We start from the raw sequence: 16,965 nt of genomic DNA, 5'->3' as shown, positions 1-16,965 counted from the left end.
AAAAGATTAAAAAGACTGGCATTGAAGCCAGAGCAGATATCGTCCATTTTTGGCCTAAGGAAAAACGTAAGTAAAAAGATTAATTGAAGCCAGGGCAGATATCGTCCATTGATCGTCCAGAGCAGATATTGTCCATCATTGAAGCCAGAGCAGATATCGTTCATTTTTGGCCTAAGGAAAAAACAAAAGTAAAAAGATTAAAAAGATTGGCATTAAAGCCAGAGCAGATATCGTCCATTTTTGGCCTAAGGAAAAACATAAGTAAAAAGATTAAAAAGACTGGCATTACAGCCAGAGCAGAATATCGTCCGTTTTTGGCTTAAGGAAAAACATAAGTAAAAAGATTAATTGAAGCCAGAGCAGATATCGTCCATTGATCGTCCAGAGCAGATATTGTCCACCATTGAAGCCAGAGCAGATATCGTTCATTTTTGGCTTAAGGAAAAACATAAGTAAAAAGATTAAAAAGACTGGCATTAAAGCCAGAGCAGATATCGTCCATTTTTGGCTTATGGAAAAATATAAGTAAAAAGATTAAAAAGACTGGCATTAAAGCCAGAGCAGATATTGTCCATTTTTGGCCGAGGCCAAAAACGTCGGAATAGCGAAGTCAGTGGAACTTCGACTTAAATACCACTCTCATTCATTTGCATTAAACGCAATTCTAAAAACACATTCTGATAGGAAATTAAGCTGAGATTAGGAAGGACAGGAAAGTAGCTTTAACTAAAGATAACTATGAAAAACTTAAGATAAACTTTACAAACTTATAACACATGTTAAAAATCATATAAATGTATATATTTATTTTTCGAGTTTGGGAAAAGAGGAGAGAATGATGTTCTAACAATGGTAAAAGGAGTGCATGGAGCAAAAAATGTTGAGAACCAATGGTTTATATTGAAATACATTAGTGCTTGGTATAAAAAACACGTGAATGAACAATATTCATCTCAGAGATAAGAGATATAAGTAGATTTCTAGAAGGTGTTGCAACAGAACAAATGTTGTCAAAGAGCTTATCTCGCGTTACGGAGACGGTCGATATTTTCACACGCAGAACTAAATTTGTTTAAATCTGTGTTTAATATATGAAGAAACTGCAGTTAAATAAATGGAAAGCATTTGGAGTTAAATTTGCTTTAGGGTGTTTTATGATACTTGTCATAAAGTTACTTGTTATAGGGTGTTACTTATTAAAAGGTATTATAAATTGCGTAGGTTTTAAAAGTGCAATAAATCACTCAAAGCAGCGTAAAAAGTTAAAAGTTTTGCTTTATTTTCTCCTATATATAGACAACGATTTAATCCTAGAAAACGACATCTGATATATGTTCACCTCCGACAAGCATTACTTAGTCGGTATAGTTCATGACGATCCTTTAAGAAATTTTTAATGTTGATTTCGCCAACGGTCCGTTGACTCTTTGGTTGTTGTTGTTGTTGCCTTGTCCGTATTACATGGAACAATGGTTGCCAGAACCTACTCCGAAGAAAGGTAGGCTCTTTAGTTCGAGAAAGGTTTGTGGGTTTTTTTTTTTTTTTTTTTTTTGTCTTTAGTTTGGAAACTCTCTCTCTCTCTGTGTGTGTGTGTGTTTTTTTTTTTTTTTTTTTCACGTAAACATTAGACTTAGCTGCATCTCTTATGTTTTTCCCCTTGTTGTTTAAATTTTTAACTTTTTACTTTTATTCCCAAGTTCACATATTCTGATTCTTGTTTTATAAATGTTTGTCCTTTTTTTATTATTTCTCATTGTTCTTGTGGGATACTTGAGCTGTTTTACATGTTTGGATTGATCTTTTCAATAAAGCCATATGTAACAACAACATTAGACTTAACGTAACTCTATAAAAAGAGGTTGCCATGTATGAAGTTTTTCATTTCCAGCCATTTCTTGTAGGCCCTTTTTGATCGCCACCACTCAGTTAGATCATGCACCAGGAAACAATGTTTTGTTGACTCCTGGGATGCGTGACGGATAGCCCCTGCTGAAACCACTATTCTATCACACTTCATCCAGATCAGGCACGAAGACTGCTCGAAATTTACGAACCGTACATACCGTTTTCGTAGTTACCAAAGCATTGCTTCTCAGTGAACCGCTCATTCGCATCTAAACTTAAAAGCAAGAATGTTCAATTAATCGGAGGAATAATAAGTAACGAAAATGATAAAAACAACGCTGATAATCTTCAAATAAATAAATAAATAAATAAAATAAAATAAAATGCCGAGCACATGAAAACATTTTTTTTTATAAGACACCGTATATTTTTGAGCTGCATTAAAATGCAATTTTCATAAAGACAGAAAATGCATCTGTGCATTAAAAAAAGGGAGGAACTAATAGAGAAGCAGAGAAGAAAATACAAGTTCTTAATATTATATTATCACCGAAAGACTGCAAAACTTTCTTGAATGGAAGGGGGAGAAGGAAAACCAGACGGAATTCTTATCAGAAGGAGGATAATATAGGCTGCTAAGCCTTCTGCAATCTTTAAGTTTCTTCTAAACAAGTGAATAGGTCCATTTAACAACTGACCTATCAATGGCCAAGAGCTAAAATCACTGACAACATTAGCAGTTCGCTCTGGGAGATGAAGCCCGGCGACGGCGGCAGGGGGTTTTCGTGGTTTCCTCATGTGGGACGTGGATGCAAACAAATTTTCTGCGGAAAGCCATTCAAGAATACATCCCTCTCCCTAGGCAGATAGCCCTCCAGTGCTTTGCCATAATCAAATATACCAAACGAAACCAGGTAACAATCAAATAGAGGCATCCCAGTTAAGCAGGGTCAAGACCCGACTAGTAGATGCATTCAATGACCCGTTCGCTCTCAGAATTATAAATTCTTTTATCACCATAATTTACCATCTCGTGGAGGAAGACCACTTTAGACTACTTCTAAAACCTCGACTTTTTAAAAAACGAAAGGTAGATAGATATGTAATACAAGAAGAATCCTCCGCTTTCTATGAAATACGATAGATTCGGTCTGAAGTGGAAAACTATGAACTATTACATACATGCGAATATTTTCTATGACTGACAAATTTGCAAATTCTTAGAATTCCTAGTTCCAAAGCTGGTGGTATTTTTAATATCCTCTGGAATTTTTTACTATGTTTCACAATACTGAAACGATGTCTAAAATAAATTACAATTATTTCTATAGTAACATATAAGAAGCAGCTTCCACGACTATACCATCGTAAAAATAATTACGTTCATTGTGCGAGGTACCAATGTGCATAAATTTTACATTAATCATAATAAATAAATAAATAATAATAATAAAAAATTTGAAAGCGTTCAGATTTTATATTACGCCGAATTGGCGTTTTTTAAACGTTTTGTGTGCTGTCTTTATTTATTAAATATCATGATCTTCATATTTAAACCACAAAATTAAATTCAACAGTAGTATCACAAAATAATTAAAAAAGAGCATATCTTTAGAACTTCCGAAACAAAGTCCCTCGCGCTGGAGATAAAAATGTCCCCCTCCCGTACAATGTTGCCATTGCTCACTTTGAAATCGTTGAGTATGTTAGTCAAAAACTTGTTCAAGTTTTACAAAATATAAAGTAGATAATAAAACAAATTCCATATTTGGGGTTTCAGATGCTCATATTCGAGTGTCGGACTAAGTTAATCAAAATTTGATGTCTCTAGGTGCCGTTGTTTTTTCGCAGTGAAAGAAACATACATACATTCATGCCGATTCTTATTATTTAATTTCTTTAAATATAATGCAGTGCTCTAATATTTGGTGGCAACAACTTGAAAAGTGAAACACGATTTATGGTAAACCAAAGCAAAATGGCAAAACGAAATTAATAGCCCCCCCCCCTTAGCGAGAAAAATAGTCATGTAAATCCTTCTATGCAATCGTCAAAAGTAGTTAAGCCCTGAGTATGTGCAATCGTGTTCTCTTGATATATTTTTAAATAAGTTGAGATATCCAAAGAAAAACTGGTTTATAATTGAATTTCTGGATTTCTATTCTCGCAAGCGATATATAAAAGTGGGGAAGCATTATTGGGCATCAATGTAACTTGATCACTGACTGTCTCACCTTAAGTAACAATTTAGTTCCGAAAATCTAAAGTCTAATTTAATTAAACTCTTAATTTAATCGGTTTGAGTTCTCCGTAAGGGTAAAACAGGTGTTCTAAGAAATCCTGCTTTTTGGAGCAGGATTATCGTGATATAGCTACATAGTAAAGGGCAAGGATCATTAATTATTCTGGAAGATGCTGAGAAAAGTGCTTCTTTTACCATTAGTGTATCTCATCTTCTCTAAGGCCACTCTGAAATTTCGTCACGTCCTTTCGAAATTTGTCACTCTACTTAAAAGAAGTGTTTCAAAAGAGTTTACTTAAACTTGCCACGCTTTAATCTTCTGGAAAGTATTCTATAACGTATTTTCAACCAGGAATACAAACTACGTAGGCTATAAAATAAATTCTGACATCCATACTCCGCCAGTCTTATTTACGCGGGGTTTAAAATTCTAAATTTAGTCTAGAGTGAATATTTACGACGAACGCTTTAACGGCGGAAAAGCAAAAGTCTGGGCGACCAGCCAGTCATAAAGACGAAATTCTACGCTCGAAAGACCACTCGAGAAGCAAAATTAAAAAAAGAAAATGGCGAAATTGGATTGGGTTCGCTTGAAAGCACGGATTTTATCTACTGGTGATAAAATGGAGTATTTTATTTTTCATGTTCCTCTGTCAAGCTTTGACGAATGACTGACTGCGGCAGGCTAGACGCAGGTTTTTTTTTTTTTTTTTTTTTTTTTCTGACCTCGAATTTCAATTTTTTTATACCTTTGTCGGACAGGTACATGAACTAATTTGAGATGTCAGTTGGCATAATTCCGAACTCTGAATATAATTCTCGTTTAATCTCAAAGAACGCAAATGCTGAATTATGAAACTGTTCTAAATTTTAAGAGTTAATTAAAGATTTCACAATATATCTACCAATAAGATTAACTTGTGGAGTTAAATTTCGCGCGTAACACAAAAAAGATCTAAAGAAGGATGCAAAAATGTCAGAAATAGATTTTGAAATTTAAAATTTGTGCTCTTCAACAAATGTTAAATTTAAAGTTAAAAACTGCTATTGTAGTAATTAAAAAATTTAAGCCTTGTCATTGTTAATCTGGGCATCTTTATCTGTTAAATTATCTCTACATATAATAACAGAAAGTGTCTGTCTGCGCGCAACCTAATAAACCCAGGGCTACGAAATTTGGTACATAGGTGCACCTAGACAAGAGCCAGTGCACCTCGAAGCGATTTTTTCAAAATCCAAATCAGATTTTTTTAAAAATTTTATCTTGTTTGTTGAAATCGTATCATTTTGAATAGTTTCATTCTTTTAGAAATGTGATTTTGGCAACAGCTTTTCATTCAATGCTTTGTACACTGGACTGCTGACTGTTGAAAATATGAGATAAAATATTATTATATAGATACGCAGCACGCACATCGTAATCTTCTCATTCTGACGCGCCTGTGTCTCCCAAGGCACAACAGAAAGAATTTCCTTTCCCCCCCTCTCTCTCTCTTTATTAGCTAATGGCAAAGATGTTTGTATATTTCGAATTATGTCAACCACAAAGCAAAATTTTGATTGGTTATTGCTTTCTGATGATAGTTTCATTCTTTCAGAAATGTGGTTTTGGCAACAGATTCATTGCTTTGGATACTGGATTGCTGACTGTTTTCCTTTGAAAATATGTTTATTGCTTATTTCATTGTAATTTTTTTACATTATGTTTTAATTTTATATAATTTTAATTAGATAAAAAGTTTTTGCATTTTTTTTATGAAACAAAATTCTTAACTTCCTTTATATCATTTGAATTCTTAAGATTTTTCAACGGGAAGTTGGTTAATTTATTTATTAGGATAATTAATATTTGCGTTAAGGGATATTGCTTATTTCATTGTAATTTTTTTTATAAAATACATTTTAATTGAAATTTCTGTTTTTTTCTTTTTCAGTTTAAAGGGGCTTTGTTCCTGAAGGACTATTGTTTTCGTTTTGCGATTTTGCGCCGATTTACTACAAACGGCGAATCACTTTTCAAACTGTTGCCACAAAGTATTATCGCCCTGTCTTATATTTAAAGAAATTACATAATGAAAATTCTGCATAAATGTATGTATATTTTTCGCATTGTGATAAAACAACAGTACATAGAACCATCGAATTTTGAATGACGTAATCCTGCTACGAATATGGGCATGTGGAAGCCCAAATTTAAAATTTAGAATTTGTTTTATTATCGATTTCCTATTTTGTAAAACTTCACGAATTTTTGATTAACAAACTCAAGGTGAACAATATTTTGACTCTAATATTTTTGTTTTTCTAACTGCAGCACGAGCTTCAAGCAGATGTAATCGTTTTCTTTACTCTATAGGTTTTTTTTTTTTTTTTTTGATTCATTATCTATTCATATTATTATTTATGCTTTGTATAGTTTATGTTTCAGAGAATGACAATATGTTATTTTCTTTTTTTTTAGAGAGTTACTGTAACTTTTTTTTTTTTTTTTCATTTTAGAGTATGAGTAAAAGAATTATTTAATTATTATAGAGTCATAAATAACTAAAGAGATATAGATAGTTATTTCCGAGTAATAAATAGTTTCTTGAGGTAGCAAATTTGGTGAGAATTTTTTAACACAAGGATTTCAAGGCGAGCAATTACAACGTTGTACAGAAAAAAAAAAAAAAAAAAAAAAAAAAAACATTTTTATCGAATTTTTAGCGCGCGAATCTCTGTATCGGAAATTCTATAAAGATATGCTCATTTTAAACTATTTTGCGATATTGCTGTTGAATTGAATTTTATGGTTTAAGTGCGAGGAACGTGATATTCAATAAATAAATGTAACACACAAAATGTTTAAAAAAAACGCCCCTTTGGACGTAATTTAAAATCTGAAATGTTTCAGATTTTTATTTATTTATTTATTTTTGTTGTTGTTATTTGTTTTATTGATAAAGTTTTTCTGCAGAGTAAAATTCTGTGCAGTTTTTAAATTTAATGTTTGGTGTTTGTTCCCTTTAGGCATTTTTCTGGTACATTTAAAAGCCAGACGAAGTCTGGCCGCGTAGCGGGTAGTCAATAATAAAATGGACATTTAACGTCTCTTCTGAATCAAGTTCGAAAAATAAGGCATGAGAAATATAAAAGAGTATGCATATGTGAGAATTCTCAGTGCTGGTATTCGAAGCTAAAAACTATAGTCTTCAAGGTAAGGTATTTTTCCCGCCTTCATGTTGTGGCGGTCTGCACCCTGTGCGCGTATTCCAGAGGTGCGTTGTTGGATTCCCAGAGAAGGCGTTGTTCATGTTTCATCTCTCCGGCTCGAAATAACCTAATGTCACTACAAGACCATTTGGAGACATTCTGATCCCGGTCCCTGTATAACTGTTATGGGTATTGTAATTGAATAACAGTTTTTGATGGTCTGTATTCGGCTCTTATATGCCTTTTAGTAATTTCGAGAAGCAGAAAGAACTAGAAATCTCTCGATGGCCAGGAGAAAACTGTATAAGACCGACGAGAGTAGCAGTTCCTCAGTTGATGTTGGCTATTTAGTTCAGCGCAAAGATAACTCTATATTAGCTTCCTCTTTAGATGCGCCTTGCATTGTGTTGTTTTATCGTTCATAGTAGTTTGAAGTTCAACTACTGACTGCACTCTGTGGTACTGTGAAGAGTTGTCTGACTATTTTTGTGGAAAGTTCTAGAACTGTTAAGTGTTTCTTTTGTTAAAGTAAATTTGATCAGCCTGCCATCGGATCTGTGAGCATTCACTCTATTAGGACCTCGTACGCACGCAACAGTACGAAAATGGCGGCGTTGCTTGATTTCGATTGTGATGAGAATGTTTGCCGAATCTGACACATTCTGAAAATTTGACAACTTGTACTGAAGCGGTTGCGCTAATACGTAAGTACCAGAAATGTTATAATTGAAGCAGTTTTCTGAAATTTAGATAATTGAAAAGCGGAAGTTATTAAAACATGCAGTTTTCGAAAGTGTACTGTAGTACTTTCGAACACTGTGGAACACTAGTACTTTCGAAAGTGTTCACAGGGGTCGAATAACTAATTTTATACTGCAAATCCTTATGGAATTTAGCTCATTAGCGGCCGAGTCGCTGGACACAGGTTTTTCCGACTTAGGTTCGATTCCAAGCGAAGGAGTTGGCTGCATGAGTATTTTCGTATTTTTCCCTTATGTGTGTATACGAGTCTAGTTCCTTAAGAAAGTCCTCCAGGAAAGTAACGCGTCCCTTAGGCAAATGGTCTTCAATCATATAAACCGAAACTATTATGGATTTTGTAAATATTCTGCAGTTGCCTTTCTGCTAGAGAAATTTATTTTTATCTTTCCAAGGCCCATTAATGTTTGAGTGGATCAGATCGTTGAATACTGGTAATTCTACTCGGTTCGAATCCCGGCAAATGGAGTAGTTGACAGTTTTTACGGTTTTCCTCGTGCGTAATGCAAACGCGATCCAGTTTCCCTTAGAATGTGCTACACGAAAACATGTCTTTTTTTTTTTTTTTTTTTTTTTTTTTCTTTCAGGTAGATGAACGTGTACTTTAACGTATTCAGTTCAGTTAAAAAAATTTATCCCTTTGCATATTGCATTCAGTTACATAACAACAAACACTAATTTTATTTAGGTGCAAACAGGACAGCTTAAAAAACTTATTCTTTGTACCGAAAACGCTAAAGAATCTGCTAGTAAAATGCAGACGATATATTAACGGAAGTAACGAAAAATTTCTGCCTTTGAAATTGAGTCGATTATCGTCTGCACCTTGAATAACATTAAAAAAATTAATAAGTTTCTAATTTTGCAAAAAATAATTTGTTTGATATTATTTTTAAGATAAAATCTTTAAAATATTATGCTGGTAAAAATTAAACTGCTAAACTTCGTTGAAAATGGGGAATGAAATATATTCCTGTAATAAAGAAACGCAAAATGTTGACAAAAATTACAATTAATGAATTATTCAATAAATAAAATACGAACTTACAGAAATAGAAAAAGTAATTATTTAAAAATTTAAAATTGAGGTAATTGAATTTTTCAAAGGATGTCGTATTATATGTTATCGTCGAAACTGTGGGGTGCCTTCATGGAGACCTTTCGAAAGGGAACAAGCTCGTATTCACATTACACAGGCTGAAAAGGCTTATGCAGCCGATGCGATCACGGGGATTTTTGAGACCAGGTCGAATAACTAATATTACTTTGCCCTGTCGGCTTGGCACTAGGTTAGGGTATCTTTTTATGAGAAAAACTGCTTTAGAGTAAATGGAAACTATGTTTTTCAGGCCAGATTGTAATAATTATTTAAATAGGAAAATACGAACTTAAAAGCAGCATATCTTTAGAATTTCCGAGAGATAGTATCACGCATTGGAGGTAAAAATATTTTATTGCGTGCGGTGTGTTGCCACTGCTCGCTTTGAAATCATTGAATTTTTCAATCAAAAATTCGTTAATTTAAAAAATATGAAATAAATAATAAAACAAATTCGAAATTCAAGATTCGTGTTTCCAGGTGACCCTATTCGGGTGGAGGACTACATTATTCAAAATTTGATGACTCTAGGTATCGTTATTTTCCCACAGTGCACGAAACATACATACATTCATGCAGATTCTTCGTTATTTAATTTCTTTAAATGCGAGGCGGCAATATTTCGTGGCAACAATCTAAAAAGCGATACAGCCGTTTATAGTGATTCGACGCAAAAAGCCGTTTCGAAATTAATATCCCTTGTGAGATAGTGCCTCTTTAGATTAAAAAAAAAATTAAAAAAAAAAAAAAAAGATTTAAAAAAAACAAGATTTTATATTACGCCCAAAGGGGGTGTTTTTGTTAACGTTTTGTGTGTTACCTTTATTTATTAAATATCATGTTCTACGTACTCAAACTGTAAAATTCAGTTCAACATCAATATCGCAAATTAATTTAAATTTTTTTCGCACTTAAACCATAAAATTCAATTCAATAGCAATATCACAAAATATTTAAAAGAGCATATCTTTAAAATTCCGATACATAGACTCCCGCGATGGAAATAAAATTTTTTCCCTATACTGTGTTGCCATTGCTCGCTTTGAAATCGTTGAGTTTTTTCTTAATTAAGAACTTATGCTTTACAAAATATGAAATAGATAATAAAACAAAGTCCAATAAAACAAAGTAAAATTAATTTCGTTTTGGCATTCCAAATTTGGGCTTCCAGATGCTCATATTTGGGTGGAGACGTATGTTATTCAAAATTTGATGGCTCTAGGTACCTTTGTTTTATCCCAATGTGAGAATGATACATACATTTATGCAGATTCTCCATTATTTAATTTCTTTAAAAATAATACAGGGCTTTAATATTTGGTGGCAGAAATTAAAAAAGTGATTCGCCGTTTATAGTGATCCAAAGCAAAATGGCAAAACGAAATTAATAGCTCTTCTGTGCAAATTGCCCCTTTGGGCTAAAAATTGCAGCCAGTGGTTAAAGTTGGTGGTTTGGCAGGTGTCATACAGTAGTTGATAATCAGTCAGCTAAATAGATATTATTGCATGAAAGTTAAAAACACTTCAAAGACAAACAGTGCTTCAAAAATTTTAAATTAGGTAATATCAGCAACCTTAAACTTGCATATGGTTTGAATAAACTCAAAATTTTTATTCAAAATCAACACAAAGCTAAGGTTGCTCTTTTACGTAAATTTAAACACTTCCTTTTTCGACAAGACAGGACACACTTCTCTTCCGAAAACAATGACAGTTGTTATCAGGCTTTAATTTACCGTTTTAAATACAACTGTAGTATTTTTAAATATAAATATTTATGATTCTTTCGAACGGTTACCGAGAAAAATGTTGATTTTCATGGTTAACAACTAAATTCTTTCCTTTTTTCTGCAATGTCTTATTTTATAAGTTTTTAGTGAATTAATCATACATTTAAAACAACTGAGGAATCTGATATTTTTTTAAACGAAAAAATGCGTCAGTAAAACCGTTCTACATGGAAGGAAGCCAAACTACTCATTATATGAATAGAAAGGGGGAAAAATTCATCGCGTGCGATGTTCGGTATAGGGTTGAATGAATAAAAGAATTCTCTTTTATGTGTAATTTCGTTTCTTTAGAAGTCTCGAGCTATGAAATTCCATGAAAAGTTTTTTCCCCCTTATACTGAGAGGGAATATATTAAAGAGCTAAAATATGTATCCTTTTTTTTTTTTTTTTTTTTTTTTTTTCTGTCCTATTTGAACGAACACTTTGCCCTAGCAAGATATGAAACTGTTGCCAAATATTTAAATCCAAACCGCAAACGATCGCTGCATGAAGCTATTTTTATTTTCTGTTCTGATCTCAAAATAAATAATTTTTCTGAAAATATTTCGGGAATCTACAAAAAGTCCTTTTTTTTTTTAAGCCGAAGCTGAGACATATGATGAAGGTGTTTCCTCGTAACTCCTTTAGTTAATTTCTTTTGCCCATTTTAATAAAATTATTTAATCAACTGGTTAATGCGAATACAAATTGAACTCAAAAAAACCTTCTAGATATCCAATTTCGACAAAAATTACTTATTTTGTGAACACTTATTTTGTATTTTCATGTTATTTATGTTGAGGTTAAGTATATAAGAGTATTTCTGTATATTTTCTGTATATAAGAGATAGAAACAATGTGAAATTATCTCATTAAAAATTTCTAAATCTCTTCTACTTCTTTTTGTTTATTCACAATAATCTCATTTTGCTTGTCCACAATGATATTTGTAATTCTTATTATTAACCCAAAGGGGGAATTTTCCCAGGAGGGTTGTTAATTTTGTTTTGGCATTTTGCTTTGGTTCACTATATGGCGTTTCAGTTTTCAAATTGTTGCCACCAAATATTCGTTGTTCCAACATTGAACACCAAACATTGTTCACTTTGAAATCGTTGAGTTTGCTAACCAAAAATCAGTTAAAGTTTTACAAAATATGAAATAAACAATAAAACTAACTCCAAATTCCAAATTCGGGCTTCCATGCGCTCATATTCGGGTGGAAGACTACGTTATTCAAAATGTTATGGATATAGATACTATTGTTTTTCCACAATGAGAGAAGCATACATGCATTCATGCAGATTCTTCATTATTTAATTTCTTTAAATACAATAGTGGACGATAATATTTGGTGGTAATAATTTGAAAAATGAAACGAACATTTATAGTAAACCGATGCAAAATGCCGTTTCGAGAATAATAGCCCTTCTGGCTAAATAGAGAGAGTTTTATATCTTCCATTCTACTGAACGGATTGACGAAATTTAATTTGCGTTTTTTATGTCTCGAAAGCGCGAGTTAGAACGTATACTAGATTTATACATATCATTGTTCTAACATATGTAATTCGGATACAAAATCGGACTTTTTCTGAAATGAGATACTGAATTGTTTAAATATTTCAATTTCACGACTCGTATCGTGCATAAAAGGTAGACTTTGTTCAGCTTGTTTAAAAACTTAAGAAGAAATTTAAAAATTTATCTTGGCGCACTTTATTCAGTTTGCGCCAAGAATAATTCACTTGACGAAATTCTTAATTTTTGGTAACCTATTTTCGTTTCCCTTTCACTGTGCACGAGCGGGGGGGGGGAAGTACATCGTTCATTCTTTCAAATAATTTGATACAGTGAATAAAGCAAATGTGAAATGTGATCGCTTATAACAAATATGGTAAACATCGAAATGCGCCAATATATAAATTCATCTGAAAAAAGAACTAAATTTTTTCAGTTATAGCTATAAGGTTCTTCTTTAAGGTTTTAAGGTGGTGGCAAACATTTTATAGGTTATAATTTAAAAATCTTTTCGAAAAAATTATAATAATTACTAAAAAATACAAATTAGAAAATATGTGCGAATTTTATTTGGACAGAATCTAAATTTCGGACTGTGAAAGAAGGAATCAAGTAAGTTTAATAAAAAAAAAGTTATTTATAAATATTTACCAAATTCAGTTAACATTAAGGAGCTAAAATTTTGAGAGCTAATTTTTTAAAAACTACTCATGCGATTTTTAGAAAAATTTAATACTTTATCCTGACTTGAGTTGTAAAATGGAAGTATGGAAAAAAATCGGTATATCACTTCAGAAAAAATCCGATTTTGTGCCAAAATACCTACGTTAGAACAATGCTGTATAAAAATCTAATATATACCTTAAGACGAGACATGAAAACTGCAAGTTAAATTTCGTCAATCGACCGAATAGAAAGGGAGCTATAAAACCGTCCCATTTATTTTTGTGAACAGTGCACCTATATACTTTAAATAACAAGAGCATTTCTTAAATGTGTTTACCTAACTTAAATTCAGCACTTTTGTTTTCAACAATTATTAATAATGACGTTGTAAAATGTGGTTTAATATAGTCCTGATTTTTCAGTGATAGAGCTTATAATAATTGCTCTCTAATTTAATGTTTTGCATGAAATTTTGCTTAGTTATCAAACATAATAAGCAAGAAATTAAAATTTACCGACTTTTTATTCATATCCCCATGACGTAAATCTCTTTTTAATTTCCTCCGCGTATAAAAACTAGATTTACCTTTCAGCTAAAAATACAATGTTAATGGAATAATTTGTAGAGTTGATATGAGAACACTAAACCTGCAGTTAAAGTACCGCAGTTTAAATTATCTTTAAATTCATAGTCTTATTATAATAGGGGCCCGCCAGCGGCCGAGCGGTAAAGACGCTGAACACTGGTCGTTCGGTCCGAGGCTCGAATCCCGCGAACGGACCGGCTACATGGGCGCATTCGTGGTTTTCCCCCATGTGCAACGCGTATACGAGCCAGTTCCCTTTGAAAGTCCTCCACGAAGGCATCCCTGCCCTTAGGCAGATAGCCCTCCTGTGCTTTGAACTATAATTGAATAATCTTATTATAATAGACAGAAACTTGATTCAATCTAAAAATATTAAATTAAATTTATCTAAAAATTAAATCCAATATTCTCTTCACTTATTAGAAACTATAATTTTCAGTCGACAGTTCACCTCTAAATTTTTACTAAACTTTCAGATTCGAAAAATAATTAAGATTTGATTGAAAATAAGGTTACGAAAACGTTGGACATAACAGATTAATATTGAAAAATTGACCGGAACCAGTATTTTATGTTTATTAGAGATTTGGGGCCAGAAGAAAGGCAGTCATTTTTTCTAAACATTTCTAATTAAATCTTTTCCAGGTGTTTATTAACTTTAGTTAATGAGATATATTCTGCAAGAGAAGAAGAGGAAGAATGACTTTGTTTACATTAGCTACGAAGAAGTCCCGTAATCTGAGGTCATCGACTTGTTTGCTTGCATTAGCTAGGCATAAGTTACGTGATTTGTGAGGCCATTGGAATGTATTTCATAGCTTTCGCGTCCTGGAAAAATGGCAAGTATTGACCCTTTAAGAGGTACCATTTCCTGCAAGCCTTGAGAATGAGAAAGAGATGCATTGAAATAACTGCATGGCTACGTCTTGAACAATTAAACTATTTCTTTATAATATACGCGCACAAGTCCCCCTATGGCGTTCATTTATGATGAAATGATATTATAACATTTTTAGCCCAAGGGGGCGTTAGACTTAAAGTGCGATTTATCTCAAAACGGCATTTTGCGTCGTTTCACTTTCTGCGTTGATTCACTTTTCGAACTTTTGCCAACAAATATTATCTCCATGTATTATATTTAAACAAACTAAAAATTTATAGAAATTAAATTTGCATGAATACACGAATGTTTCTCGCATTGCAAAAAACAACGGTACCCAAAGCCCTCAAATTTTGAATATCGTAGTCCTCCAACCGAACCTGAGCATTTGGAAGCCTGAATTTTGAATTTCGAATTTACTTATTATTTATTTCAAACTCTGTAAAACTTTAAGGAATTTTTGATTAATTTGAAAAACTTAACGATTTCTAATCGAGCGATGGCAACGCTGTACGGGGGAAAAAATATTATCTCGAGTTCGCGACATTGTGTATGACATTCTAAAGACATACTGTTTTTAAATATTTTGTGATATTGCTGTTGAATTGAATTTTATGTTGTTTAAGCTCGAAGAACATGATATTTAGTAAATTAAGGAAACACACAAAACGTTAAAAAAACGCTCTTTTGGTCGTACTTTCAGATTTTCTTTTCTCTTAATTTTTTTTCTGCGAATCAAACAATTCGCTCACAGAAGTGCGTTTCTGGCTTTGCCATTTCGAACCGCTTATTTTAAACACACGAATTTCAGTTATATATCTTGAGTTACTGGGAAGAAGAGAATAATTTCTATGTTAGTAGAATAATTGTTGCAGTTTAGCTCGAAACAGTGTCAACAGTTGAACTAAAATTAACATTTGGAGTGCAATTTTTTTTTTTAATTTTATAATTTTTAGCCCAAAAGAGACGTTAGTGCCAAATGGGATATCAGTGTCGAAACAGCATTTTACATTGAATCATTAAAAACAGCATATCACTTTTCAAATTGTTGCCACCAAATATTATCGCTCTGTGATATATTAAAAAAATTAAATAATGAATAATCTGCATGAATGCATGTATGTTTCCCGCAATGTTAAAAAACAAAAGTACCTACAACAATAAATTTTTAATAACGTAATCCTTCACCCAAACATTTTCACCTGAAAGCCCAAATCTCTAATTTGCTTTATTATCTATTTCATATTTTTTAAACTTTGAGGAATTTTTTACTTAATGATTTCAAAGCCAGCAGTGGCAACACACTGGGCCGAATAGAATATTTTTATCTCCAGCGAGGGATACTGTCTACCGAAAATTCTAACGATATGCTGCTTTTAAATATTTTTAGTCCAAATGCTCTCGTAACGTATATGTATATGTAAATGAAAAAAACGGCTGTATGTGCGTAACATAAAATCTGAAAGCTTCCACACTTTTTAAAAATATATCTAGCGTCTTTTTTTTTTTTTTTTAATTATTTTTCTTTATTGTTAAATAATAAAGAATCTGTATATACTTTATTCCTTGCACTGTGGAAAAGCAGCGTCGGCGAAAAACCAAAGTTTCAACAAACGTAGTTCTCCATCCGAACATGTACACCTTGAAGCTTGAATTATAAATTTATATTTTTTTTTTCATAATTTAGGCGAGTTTAATGAAAATTTGATTAACAAACTCGACGATTTAAAAGCAATCTTTTAGCCACTTGGCAAGACTAAGATACAGTCAAAAGTCGTTAATTCGGACACCCATAATCCGGAATGATCTATAATCCGGACCTCAAAGCTACAAACTTTCTTGATGTTGAAGATTGCGTTTAATCTTCGGATTGGATCCAGCTTATTATTTTTTGAAGACTGTTAGAGCAATTTTATAAACGTAAGCTTGAACTTTCGATTATGTCAAATAGAATTTCTGATATATATTTACTAATATGTAAAGGATCTACAAAGCGAAAGTATGGTTCGAAGTCCATTAAACAAAAAGAGAAATAGCTGCAAAAAATGAATAAAGGCATATCCTTTGTTTATCTAACCATTCCGAAATCTGTTTATCAATTTCACGCTGCTGTGCGGGTGTGTGTGGGGGGGGAGGGAGACGTCGCGGCGCTATCCTTATCTTCAGCGCAGATGTTTTTATTTTATTTGGCTTATAATTCCTTACTAAATGTAGTATTTCATCTCGATGTACTCCGTCTTTGATATGATTTAAATCAAATTCCTCGTCATTATAATTCGCTTCCGATAGCGAAGAAAGTGACACAGAGTTTATTGAAAACGAAAAACTTTCGATTGACAAATTAGTCGGTATTCTCGACACAGCAATTATAGGACTTGAACAGCAGAACTTTGTAACTGAACAAG

At 32.5% G+C, this 16,965-nt stretch overlaps 1 protein-coding gene across 6 annotated transcripts in view; it reads right to left on the bottom strand.

The window, feature by feature from the left end:
• LOC118192442 (uncharacterized) overlaps nt 1-16,965 on the bottom strand; it is a 299,890-nt gene that overhangs the window by 7,226 nt on the left and 275,699 nt on the right. The gene's annotated exons all lie outside the window — the stretch shown is intronic.

The sequence above is a fragment of the Stegodyphus dumicola genome, chromosome 11 (genome assembly GCF_044657685.1).
Source record: "Stegodyphus dumicola isolate Sdum_Otavi_A_Nest chromosome 11, ASM4465768v1".
Lineage (NCBI taxonomy): Eukaryota > Metazoa > Arthropoda > Arachnida > Araneae > Eresidae > Stegodyphus > Stegodyphus dumicola.
The sequence above is the reverse complement of the archived record's forward strand: the minus strand, read 5'-3'. Positions and strand labels throughout refer to the sequence as shown.